Genomic DNA, 13,613 nt, shown 5'->3' with positions numbered 1-13,613 from the left:
AACACTCACACTCATGATTATATAATATAATATCATATAATATAATATAATAATAATTATATTATAAGTACTTATCTTATAACCCCTACCCAATGGTATAAATGGGCTAAACAGGGCTATCCCTACCTTTTGAAGAAAAATATGTTTTTTTAAAATGACCCTTGTGTAGGTCTCGTTTGTCATCTTTTTTCATGTCAATAAATTAATAGAAATCGGTTTCTTTTGAATTATGGGGAAACCAATCTAATGGTCATAAGAAAAACATAGGATATGACCAATATTTTGGCTACAGGGCTACTTTTTCTGAGCCCATGGTGAGTATATTTCAGTGTCAAGTGTGTGATGTGCTTTACATATTGTCACAAGCCCTCTCGATTTCTTATCCGTTTGGGCTAAATATATTCAGCCCATTACAGTGGCAAATTAATGAAATGGTGGACACCAATATGAACAAGGTAAACTATATATTTCACTAATCATTTGTTTTCGAAAATGTATTTGGAGGTAAAACTTGAAACAAAGAGATTGGAGACCAAATGATGTGCAGCTTACACAACAGGACAAACAACCAAAAAAAATTTTTTTAAAGGGCTGGCTAGCTAACAGCGAGTATAGCTAAGAATGTGCTTTATTGCTTCCCATGTTTGTTTTTTGGAGTGGACATGGCATGGACTCGATTTGAAACATTTTTTGGAGAAAATTTGGAAGCACAAATGGCGTCAATCTGTCAATGCTGGGTAAAGCTAACATAGCCTGTCAGCTTGATGAAGGTAGCTAATTGTAACTCCGTACAGAGACATAATAAACTTACTAAAAAAACGTACTAATTGTCCAGAATTGTTGATTGTATTAAATTTCATGGAGGACACAAGTTTGTTCTATGTTGAGTAGGATGAAACTACCACATCACTACATGTTTCCACTACATGCATGTTTCCAGACTTGGCTGCCCAGTTCTCTTTTTTTAGATAGCCAGTTTGCCGATCACTTGTCTAACACACTAAGTTACACGTCAGAGACATGTCAAAAGCTGCTTGACTGTATGTTCACTGTTAACTGGCTAATTAAATATCAAAGGCCACATTTAGCTGTACAAACTGATGAGACCACAGAAGCGGCATGTGTTAGCCCGTGTGTAATTGCGCTTAGATAGGCTACATTGCTGTCGGTTCAGTTATGGATATTTCTCTTCAGTGTACCTACTTTAGCAATGCTTGGTTTCATAGCTGTATTGCTCTAACCGAGTATGGTCCTATATTGTAGTCCTGTAGCTCAACTGGTAGTGCATGTTACTAACACTGCCAAGGTTATGGATTCAATTCATACTCACTGATGCCAGCCATACTGAAAAATGTATGCGCTCACGGTATTGTAAGGTGCTTTGGATGAAAGCATTCATCGAATGTCATATTTTCCATGGCAATGGTGGAGTGTGAGAGCCTTTTTTTTAGGCCTCTCATCCAGTATCACCAAAGGCCGCCACTGCCCCTACCCATGAAGCATACATAATGGATAACATTATCTGTTACTATTGCAATGAAGTAAATAAAAAAGTATTATATCACACGCATAAAAGTATGTGTCAAATAGGATTATCAGAAGTTTTGAAAACAATAAATACCTCAAGGCACATTACACACAAGAGGGCAAAACTAGGCTGTGCCCAGTACAATGTGAATTATATCACAATTAGTATTTTTTTCTTTTTTTAAATTTATTTCCGATTTTTCCCTTTTTCTCCAAATTTGGTAGCCAATTGTATCCCATGTAATCCAATTAGAGTTAGTGTTAGATACACCACTCACACCCCGTCCCTCGGTGTCTCGAAGGAGAGCAACACGCCTTCTTCAAGCCGTCTCGTCTCATGCTCGTTTTCTGTGATTCCGAGGTGTCCGAGATGCTTATTGTGCGGCGATCAGTTAACCCTGCCAAGTCCCACCCACTGGAGCAGCAAGCCAATTATGGCGCTCCACGAGAGCCGGCCAAACTTGGCTTTTGGCAGGACCTGGAATCGAACCCCGGTCCTCGGTGTGCAACTGCAACAAACTGCAACCGCAAGTCCGCTGCATTTTAGCAATTCGATATTATTAACCAGTCTTTGAGACCCGGCCCCTGTTTGAGCTGGATAACTGCACCAAGTGAAGCCCAGAACCCTTCAAATATTGAACATGGTCTGAAGAAAAAGCGCTGTTCCAGGTTTTACTTAGCACAGTTCTCCAGCGGAATTCCCCCCAGGAGGAATAGCAAGCTTTCTGAAGTTGGTAAAGTGGCAGCACATTTGGTACCCTTTCATGTAAAAGGGATTAGATCAGTGGTCTCCAACCCTGGTCCTGGAGAGCTACGGGGTCTGCTGGTTTTTGTTGTTAGTCCGCACTTAATCAATTAGAGCAGTTGATTACACAGTTAACTCGCCTCACCTGATTACCTGTGTCTCAATAGGGTGCCGATTTTACAGTGAAAACAAAAACCAGCACATCCAGTAGCTCTCTAGGACCAGGGTGGAGACAACTGGATTAGATAGAAGAGGCATAGAAGAGACATATATTTTCCTTCCCTGTTGCCATAAAAGAATACAACTGCAATAAAGCATGTTCTAATGGCTACTGCTGCACACTTTTTTGTCAGCATTAACCTATACATAAAAAGCCTTTTTACTCCTGATACATATTCAGTAATTATATGAGATATAATGGGCTACATACTGTATCTGTACATTGTTTTGTAGTTCTCACGTACATCCAATCACTTAATCTAGCTGGATCACCCGAGAACACATGCCTTGCTGTGAGCTACACAATTGATATGGGGCTTGGTACATCGCCTTGACTTGAGATTTTGTCATAATGGGCAGCACTGAGGAGGCCCGTATGCATCAGCATACTGCTGATTAATTCACTGGGAAACACAGGGTTACTTTAATCTGCTCTTGCAAATGGCCAAACAGTAAAAAATAGCTTTCAGTTTCTCTATGTATTTGAAAAGACTACAGTAGGAGAAGCTGTCACCAAACAATTCCAATTTAAAAAATGCTTGGCTTTCTTTACTTCAACTTCTCCTTTGTCCTTCTTCTTAATTTTATCTGAACGTTATTCAGTTTTGATAAAACTAATTGGAATAATGCCTGGGGTACTCTATATCATTAGTAAATGAACAGTCTTCTTTTATTAGCATCCAACTTGTAAATAATGCATTAAATGGCTGGCCTAAACATGATCAACTCTTCGCTGCATTCATAATGAAAAAAAGATGTTGTTTGACTCCCTTTCCTTGGAAATTTCTAACAAATTAAATGTGACAGATGATATTTACAGAAATGGTGATACAATTATATCACCTGCAGCATTTTCCATGCTAACAATGAAAATTAAAATTTCATAACCTGTACTCCTTTTTTTCCTTTAACCCTTTGTAAAATGTTGTGGCATGAGTTTGTTAGTAATGTTTTTGCATATGTACTATATTGTGTTGTTTAAGGCCCAAACTCATGTTATGTATGTGCTGTAATATTGTTGTTTGTGATTTAAGGATATGATTTAGTTTAAACGACACATTGAAGAGAAACTGAGAGACACTGTGCTGGCTCACTCTAGGCATCTCGTTACAAACATACAGGGAAGGCGTACTGAGAGCTGGAACCCATATGTTCTTGCACATAAGTTACCCATCCTGATCTGTGTGTTGCCTCAGTGCCTCTCCAATTCCAAACACATGCACCAGTTTATCGACCAGTACTGGAAATGGCATTACTCTGCATCACACCATAAAAGAAGCCCTAAAACAATGTCAGAATAACGAATTATGTTCAACATAATGAATTATAATATACACGGTATATTGTAGTGCAGTTCAAATGAAGGTGTTGGTTAAGTATGTTCTTTCTGAACAAAGACACATCTTCATTTAAAAAGGAGTGATGGAGACTATTGCTAATTAAATCTATTATATAGTTACAAATATTTTAAAACAACCCTGTTACACTGACCAGGATATGCACATTTCCTTTTTCTCAAAGTAAGGGAAAATGTTTTTATCAAAATAAGGGAATACTATTTGCACTACAAGTGCAGCTGTTTTTTGGTTACAGTTTATGATTTAGTTTTAATGTCTTGGGGCTACCTAAGGAGCTCTGCATATGTTGATGTGCAGCATATATCTCACAAGCATATGCACAGAGGATAGATATTTTGAAAAATGATCACTCATTGCCAGGAAAGATGTTCAGGAGGTCTGGTTTTGGCCAGTTAAAAATTATCTTCATCATGTGGATCTATGTAGCTTGTCCAACATAAAAATGGCAAAACAAATCGATGCTTCCTAGTGAATATCTTGTGGCTCCATGGTCATGGATGCATACTTCATGTGTCAAATGAAAGCCACATACTTCAGCTTGTCAGTGATGTATGGTAACTTGAGCATCATTGCAAAAATCATGGGCAACAACTGCACGTGCGTGCTTCTAGGCCCAGAGGAGTTGAAGGTTAACATTAAGCAGGTCTTCCCAGAGGAAAATTGTATTCTTTGTACATATCCTAACCTGCTGTGCAGCATGCTTGCTTTGGAGCCCGGGAAAGCTTGTTCAATTCTGCTCATTAACTACTCAGTTTACACCAAAAAGATACCATCATTAAAATATTCCAAGAAACTAAGGAGAGGGGTTTTATTTAAACTACATTAAAAAAACAGCCAAAGATTATTTTGACTTGCACCATTACTTTCTGCATTACTGGCTGCCTCACAGTGGCCCCATTTAATTATTTACTTTCTCAGTACATTTCTGAATTAATAACAAATAAATGGAACAAGACAATAACCTTTTAATTAATTACAGTCCATTTTCATTAAGTAAACCAAATAAGGACCAAACATATTTTACTTCCCTATGTTAATCCAAAAGGTTCATTTTGTGTGCTGCAATAAGAGATTCCTGCAGTATGTAACCTTGACAAATTATAACTGAACTCTTTCTCTTTAGAAAAAGAGGTCACACATTATTCCATCATCCAGAGCAGGTCTAAAACTCCCAGATGCATTGGGCTTTTTATGCTAGTGAAAGGTATTGTAGGTCTCCTAATTGACTGCACTGTTTCCCAAACTATAAAACAGAAAGATGCATTAAGAATATAAGGTCCACTGGGTGTTTACATCCTTATTTATCTGTGGTCATACTCAGTTATAGCATCCTGTAACTGGGAGCAGTGTGTCATCATTATAGATGTCATCTGCGCCTTCCATGTAATTTGCTTAATAAATTGTTAGAGTTGGCCTTTCAATGCATTGTGCAGAAAACCAATGTGTAAAATTTGCATAGATGAGAGGAATTTAGAGGCGACCCAATTAAAAATGAAAGGTGGAAATGATCCTATATTTTATGGTAAGAGCTACTTTTAACTGTGGTGCCTTAAAACTACTCCAAACATCAATCTTTTTTTTTTGCCAAATTAACTAAGGTTGACGCTTAAAATGCATGGGATATTTCTCTGAAAAATTGCCTCTAGTTTGCCAGTCACACGCACATACTACTATTTTAGTACTTTGCAGAACAATTTAAGAAGTAGGTAAATGTTAAACACAGTGAAAGTTTTTGTTTGACCCAACAAGCAAAGAGGATATCACATGACGGTGGTTATCGATGCTCAATTCTGGTAACTGTATATGAAAACAGACACCCTTTGTTGGCACCCTTAATGAACATGAGCAAAAAAATATATATAACATAAACTAAACAGTTAATTGGCCAAATTGAGTGTTTTATGTGAAGAATCCATGATACAGAATGGTAATACTGCAACATAAATGGTTTGGAAATACAGTTAAATTAAATACAAAATACAAAATGCATGGTAATCATATCATATTACATTATGGTTGGAATATATTGTATTTTGATGTTTACGTACAATATGTCAGATAATTATATCCATCCATAATATGGATGTGTTCATAGGAATAAATGCATTTTCTTAAAAAAATTTAAATCATGTACTGGAAATGTTTTTAGTATGGGAAACTATTTTCCTCGTACTACATATGTGAACAGGCACCAGTCATTAATGAGTGAATTAATGCATCTAGGCATGCTTTAAAATGGTAACTGTGATTGAGCTAAGATTAAAGGACAATTTGCTTGAAATAGTCTGTGTATATCTAGGTATCTTTTGGTGTCCATATGTGCTGGCATGCCTTTTTGTGAACATTGTCAAGTGCACCAGGAAGTGTCATTTCACACGACACCTCGGGTGCTCTCTATGCAATTTGGCAGTAGCAATTGTGGTACTTTCTCATAAAGTATTCCTCCTCTCCCTGAATGTGTGGGAGTCATTTATTTGCAAAAAAATGTAGGTACAGTATGCCGCTTTATTCCAATCACTGAAGCACACCCATTTTCCTATTTGGCCCTAACAGTTGGAGAAGCCACTCCACACATTGTGTCCCTGTCGAATATGCCTATTGGTTTTGGGTTCCATGTTGGGGGCTGTAACATTATCAAGACCCTGCGACTCCGAAACCTTCTGCTGCATTCCTCTTTCTCGCTGCCTCCTTGGCGTTTGGAGGGGGTTGGGGGCTGAGCATTGTGAAAGTCATGGAAAGCAAGGCCTGTGGTGGAGCTCATGCCCCGCGTCCGCCAGTCTCCTGCTGCCCCCTGTCAGAGCGCGTCTCACTCAGCATTGGCCCCAGGAGGGACCGACATGGGAGGCCCACTGCCGTTCACCAACTCTGAGACGGCGTGACATCTTAACCTTTGGAAAACAGCTCCCAGACAACATTTTCAAAACACAAAACACCCCAATCGCTCTTGACCTTTCACTGTTGTTTTCTAGTTGTGTATTTATTTCATTTATTTATGTGCTCTGTCCTTTGTTACCAAAATGGCTTGCTCCAATCCATGGTAGAAAAATGAGAGAGCAGCATCATCTAGCCAGTTACCCATTTCGAAATCCATTAGTGATGTGAGTTGGTCAGTGCAAAAACAAAACAAAACAGCACACCATCTTGTTTTTGGCATCCAGTGTGCTAGTTCATAGCCTTGGCTGCCGGATCCTTAGTGGAATTATTCAAATTAGGTCACATAGTTATCTACGCCTGCACTGAAGGGACTCTTTATCAAAGCTGGCATCTAGGCAACCAGGACCAAAGTGCTATAACGATGTAAACAATGTGCTTTCATCTCTCTTTGCATTGACTGTGGGCTCTTTTATAGACCACAATGAGTCTTTTGATCCTTTGTCATGGCAGCTCCTGAGCCAGGCCATGCAGGCTTTGGGATGACCTGGTCCTACTCTGATTTATGGCGTCTTGTTACTGCCACAGGGTAGAAAGACCAGTCCCTGTCTGCAATAGAGGAGATGGGGAGATCTGTAAAGAAACACACCCAAGCAAGGAGAACAAGCCCTCCAGTACCCATCACCTCGAACTGCACATTTCCAACCAAATCTATTTTGGCAGTGCTACAAAATGGCTGACATGCTGTATTGCGCATGTACTCCGAAGATGCCTTCATCATTTATATGACGTGTTATTTAGCTGACACTTTTATCCAAAGCAAATTACAGTTGATTAGATAAGCAGGGGATAATCCCCCCTGGAGCAATGCAGGGTTAAGGGCCTTGATCAAGGGCCAAACAGCTGTGCGGATATTAGTTGGCTATAACATGCCTTGAACCAGCAACCAGTCATTTACCTGTGAGATATTAAGGAGGACATTGGCATCTGAGAGCAGAGGTGATGCAATGCTGTGTGGTCTAGCTATCATACTTCTACCCCCCAAGACTCTCCTCTCCTCTGCCATATCCCCATGGTTCTGGCACAGAAAAGTGGGACCAGGATAGCCAAAGGCAACCCTGGCATGCTCCACCAATGCCCTCGCTGGATTAACATCAGAATTATTATAAAGAGACCGGATTCATGAACAGACTGTAATGGATTTAAAAATAAGTGGATTTTTCATCTGTTTTGCTCTGAAACTGACTCTGATATAGTAAGCGTATAAAAAAAAATGAATAAATTAGAATTGTTTAAAAAAATATCCCCAGTAAGGAAAGAAATTAAATAGGTTTAACCCTAGATTCATTCTACACAACATTTTTCTGTAGTGACCATATTTGCCTGGGTTTGTAGGTTTGTTCATAGGACTGTTTACTCATCAGGGTCAGTTAATCTGGCAGGCATTGTACATACAGTATTCATATTTATATGTATACTGTACATACAATGCCTGCCTTTTGCTACCTGATGTAAATGTGTGGTTTGCAAGTCCCAAATTACAACTGCACCGTGACACGCGCGGTAAATCATTTTGGGTCATGGGTTGAACGCTCTGATAATTTCATGGAAAAAAAGAAAAAAATAACCTCTCCCTTGATGCTCCAAAGCCTCTGTTCATCATGGCCAACTGGCAACAGTGTGTTGCCACAGGTCTGCTTTTGTACATGGCCAGCAAATCACATGACATTTATCAGGGCTGAGCTCCCTTGTAAAACACTGTCACACCATGGGCCCTGTCCCCCGTCTGTACTGTCATGGCAAGTGCTGTGGCACAGAAAAGCCCTGGCTGAACAGCCCTATCCTGGAAATTTTTATATACCATCGCCTGGAGGTTATAAACTCTCATTATGCTGTGTGAGATTTATTAAAATAGATTATGGAAATGTTAATTAAGTCATTAATTACATTATTTAAGTAGCATTGACAGATACGACTATGTGCACGGGGGAAGTTCAACCTCTTTGTGTGGTTAAATGGAAATGATTGGTGACAGCGAGATGTTGTGTTGTGGAGACCACATCCAGTGAATGCACTGGGAAGCTTCGCTCTGTATTTGAAGAATTCCCCCCCTCCCCCTCCACCCTCATTTTGACTTTACTACAGAGTTCATAGAAGAGTAACAATGTGCAAGCAGATACTGGCCCATAGCCAAATGCTGAAGGCCAGACATACAGTACGGTACACCCACTAATTAGAAATGATTAAAAAAAGAACATTTCAAATGCAACAAAGACCTAATGGTTTCAGGAATTCCACCAGAATTCCTCACAACAGAGATGATGAAACACTGCTGTGCCCCCGTTGCAGCAATTTCTTTCTCATTCGGTATTGATTAATCAGTCTGACCTCCAAGATGGGCAAAGCTGTTAACACACTGGCAGAACATTGTGTGCAACCGTTCAGTCGCTTGTGCACTAGTTTCATCACAACTTTAAATCTTTTATTGTATGAACATTTGGAAGAAACATTTGGAGTGACTTTTGGGTAAAGGCCTCAAACCATATTTCCAAGCTGTTTAAAAGAAACTACAAGGGAGCAATCTTGAGATGGATTACTACTGAGTTGATACTGTGAACCTCCTTATCTGTTGACAGCTTAGTTACTGTTAAGCGCAAGAAATGTGTTTTTCAGTTCACTGAAAATAGAACTTTTTTTTCTCTTCTCCGCTTTGGCACTGCAAACTTTTTTGATATATATTTTTTCCTGATAACTGCCAATAGCTATGGATTTGTGTGTCTACAAATAGAAAAATATGTAAGTAGCTACATTATTGTTGTACAGCATTGTGATTGCTTTATAACAACTCAAACTGAGTAGCATGACTGACATGGATTTTTATATATTTGTGTTCATTGTATAACCTTGTTTATACAGTGAGAAAACACTCTTCCCTTCAATTTCAATATAAACTCACATTTTATTCCCAGCATCTATAACATGTTGCATAGGATCAGTGCCATAGTGCTCATCACAGCAATGACAGTCCTAGAGCTGACATCATTCCTTCCTCTTTCTTTAGACTCTGCCCAGTATCTTGTATGCAGACAGGTGTATGATTATTCCTGATACAACATCACTTCTGCCATCCTTAGAACTTATTGACCCTTCAGCAAATAAAAGAACAAGGATAGTGTAATCACTTGACATCGGTCAAAACACAGTATCAACGTGTAAAATTCATGTGATGTCAAACTGATGTCAAACCCTTTGAGTGCTGAGAATATTGGTCACTGGACAGGCACATACTATTGCACATCATTTTTTGTAATGACCAATGAAGAGCTTGTGTGTGGTATCCTTTTCACTGGCACACGCCCGCATCCCCCATGGTGATGATCCTGCCTTGCCAGTCTGATAAAAAACGAAGAACAAATAAACTATTTTCTTTCAATTTATCTGAACAAGGCGCAATTCAAAAAAAACGTGGACAAGCAGGGGCCTCCTGTTAGTCAACACCCTACATCATCACAGATCGCTTGAATCCCATCTAGCATAACCCAAGTGAACCCTACCCGTTTGGGGCTGAATGGGTGGATATCATGTTCAAAACATATAAATAAAGTAAGATGTCCCTCAGTGGTGCCAAAAAATGCTGGAAAAAGATAAAGGTAAGATACTTAAATTAAAGTCATTACTCGTGTTGGAAAGTGCGATTCTTTAAACAGAAGCAGTATGTTCGAGCCTGTACACCAAAATTAATCAAACTTTTGGGTTTTCGAGTCATTTGAGGTACTTTCCCAGACCTCACTGTAATAAAAAAAAACGTTCTATAGTTTTGAATCACTGACTTGCTCAAGGCTCAAATGTTGTAACGATTCTTAAAAACATGCTCCTTTTTTGTAGCAAAAAATGTTTGTGATTCAGTACAATGCAAGAAAGCGTTTCCAACACAAAGGAACACAAAATATCACCGTAATATCTATGCAGAGGCTACTGCTACTGCTACTGCTAAGCACATTTTGCCAGCAGTTGAACATTTTTAGCAACTGTAATAACATTCATTCTGCAATATCAGTCTGAATCATGCTGCAAGGTCTTGGACTCTGGGAAAGTGGGCAGTGCTAAGTGTAGAACAGAGGTGGGCAATACAGTGTGAAACTTGAAAGACTATAGGGCACAGAAACAGCACTACACTGTGATTATTTTGTAATCCTTTTTTCTTTTTTAAAGCCTAATTATGCCATTATGCAGTATTGAAATATTTGGTATATGCCTCAGCAAGTCAAATCATATATTATTCTTGCTTCGGCTATTAGAGGCAATCACACAATGGTTGCAAAGTCATCACTCAGTTGGTAGATTTATGTTTTATATTTATATTTATTTTTTCCAGTTTCTTTTGTTAGAACTTTAAGTAGCATGTGCCTTCACTACAGCAACTATCAATCAGCTTGAATTTTGGGAGAAGACTGTCTGTACAGTAAAGTGGAAGAGATCACCTAAAAATGACACTATTCAATCTTGACATCTTCATTGAAGGTTCGAGGTTGCCAAGCAACATATAGTGTCCTCAAAAACGTCCTGACACTTGAAGTTAAGTGCTCATTGATTGTGGTGAGTGATTGCTGAAATAAAGGCAGAAATCACTCCTGATTTTTAAGCGCAGAGTCAATGAATCTCAAAGCACATCCACACCTATCCTCCCACAGCTCATACTACATTGGTGGCATTACTGAAGAGTCACCGTGCATTTCTAGTAATTTCCACCTAATTAAACCCAAACTCTGTGCCTGATGGTCTTTGATGTTTACGAGTGCTGATGACCCTCAAGCTTGTTTTTGTTTCAGAGAGGGACTGAGTGATACCTCGTTATAATAGGGTGGAGGTAATCTTTTTTGGAGCAGAGTTATGATCAAAATGCAGTTGACAGCTGGAAAGCTCTTAAACTATAAAATATCCCCACTTACTTTCAGATTTTGTTGAAGGTGTGAACCCTTGATATCACTCAGAGGTCATAATGATAATGATTTATGATTAAACCTTTATTTAACCAGGCAACCCCATTGAGATATCAAACTTGTTTTACAAGACAGAAACAAAAATTGCACAATGAGACATTGCCTGTACACAGTAAATACAAACAATACCAATAGTTAAAAACAATTCCACACTTTCAGCATCCATTTCATGCAGTGCTACAGCTATGAATTCTCAAACCTGGGATAAAATTGGGAGGGCCCCCCAATATGTTATGCAACACATTTAAAATAGTTACACCCCATATCCTGGGTCTGGGACAAAGGGCAACCCCCCATCTGTGGTCATCGGTTCCTGAATCCTTGATTTAAATTCTTTCAATGAGGTTCTCTAGTTGGTGTGTTTCAAGGTTATTCCAGGGTAATGGAGCCAGGAAGCCTTCTTAACTCAATCTGGTCTTATTCTTAACACCTAGAATTGATGCAAATAAGGGCATAGTCTGTAAGAGTTGAGAGTTTTGCAGTGTACAACACTCTGTGAGCTCTTTATTAGGTATATATATTTTTTGACTTATTAAGTCTTCTGCTGCTGTAGCCTATTCACTTAGAGGTTTGATGCGTTGTCAGAGATGCTCTTCTGCATATCACTGTTGTAATGTGTGGTTATTTGCGTTACTGTCACCTTCCTGTCAGCTTTGACCAATCTGGCCCTTCTCCACTGACTTCTCTCATTAACAACACATTTTTTCCCACAGAACTGCTGCTCACTGGATATTTTTTTGCTTTTCGCACCATTCTCTGCAAACTCTAGGGACTGATGGGCGTGAAAATCCTAGGAGATCAGCAGTTTCCAAGATACTTAAATCACCTTGTCTGGCACCAGCAATCATTCCACTGTCAAAGTCACTAAGATCACATTTCTTCCCCATTCTGACTTTTGGCCTGAAAAACAGTTGAACCTCTTGACCACATGCTTTTATGCATTTAGATGCAGCCACATGATTGGCTGATTAAATATTTGCATTAACAAGCTGGTGTGCAGGCCAACCTAATAAAGTGATGTATGATGGTAGAGTGGCATCATAAATAAAGAGCATAATGTTTGGTATGGCCAAATGTTTTGGTATGGCCAAATGTTGGAACATTTTTGAAAACATCCTTGGAACATATGGACAACATTCTCAGAAGGTTTTTTGTGTGTTTTTTAAATGTTCTTGGAATGTTTTTTTGGGTGAAACATTCTTGGAACTTTTGGACACCACCACAAGTACATTACTGGAAATGACACTCATTGAATTTTGATTTCAGATAATTCCTATTTTAAAAAATGATATGGAAAAAGACTTGGGAAGACAGCTAAGTTACATGTTTAGTAAAAAGTCATTGCAATTGCATATCTGTCTTTATAAAACTGCTATATCATTGATATGTCAACTATTTTTAGTATCTCTTCACAAACTAACACCATAATGCTAAATGGACTATTGGGTATTTTCATTTCATATATATATTTTTTTTGTGTGTGTGCTTGTGTGCTAGCTACTTCTTATTTTTTAAGAAGAGGATACAGGATACAGTGTCCCAGATATGCTGTCATACCCACATAAAATACATACACTCCCAACTGTTGGAGGTGCAGTGGAGGTTGGGGATACAGTTGTGTGAAACCATTGTCAATCATTAATAGATCTCAAGCGTTCTCTCCACCTGGAATGGGGCTTATGGGGGAGAGACAGACTAAATAATAATGAGATTAGGTTGTATTTGTTTGCATGTATTTGTTCGAGCCCCGTTATATGTGCAGAATGATCAAAATAGCCGGTGAGCCAAAGATGTGGTCCATCATTTTGTGAGGGACTGCCCAGCTAACAACTTTAGGTTCTTATAATGTTTACTTCAATGTTAAATTTGTCAAGTTTTCTGGGAGTTTGTTAA

At 38.8% G+C, this 13,613-nt stretch overlaps 1 protein-coding gene across 1 annotated transcript in view; it reads left to right on the top strand.

Moving 5' to 3' along the window:
* LOC133125843 (uncharacterized) overlaps positions 1-13,613 on the top strand; it is a 156,849-nt gene that overhangs the window by 142,024 nt on the left and 1,212 nt on the right. The window lies entirely within an intron of this gene.

This window comes from Conger conger, chromosome 4 (genome assembly GCF_963514075.1).
Source record: "Conger conger chromosome 4, fConCon1.1, whole genome shotgun sequence".
In the NCBI taxonomy this organism is placed as follows: domain Eukaryota; kingdom Metazoa; phylum Chordata; class Actinopteri; order Anguilliformes; family Congridae; genus Conger; species Conger conger.
Note: the sequence above shows the minus strand (reverse complement) of the source record. Positions and strands in the feature narration are given on the sequence as shown.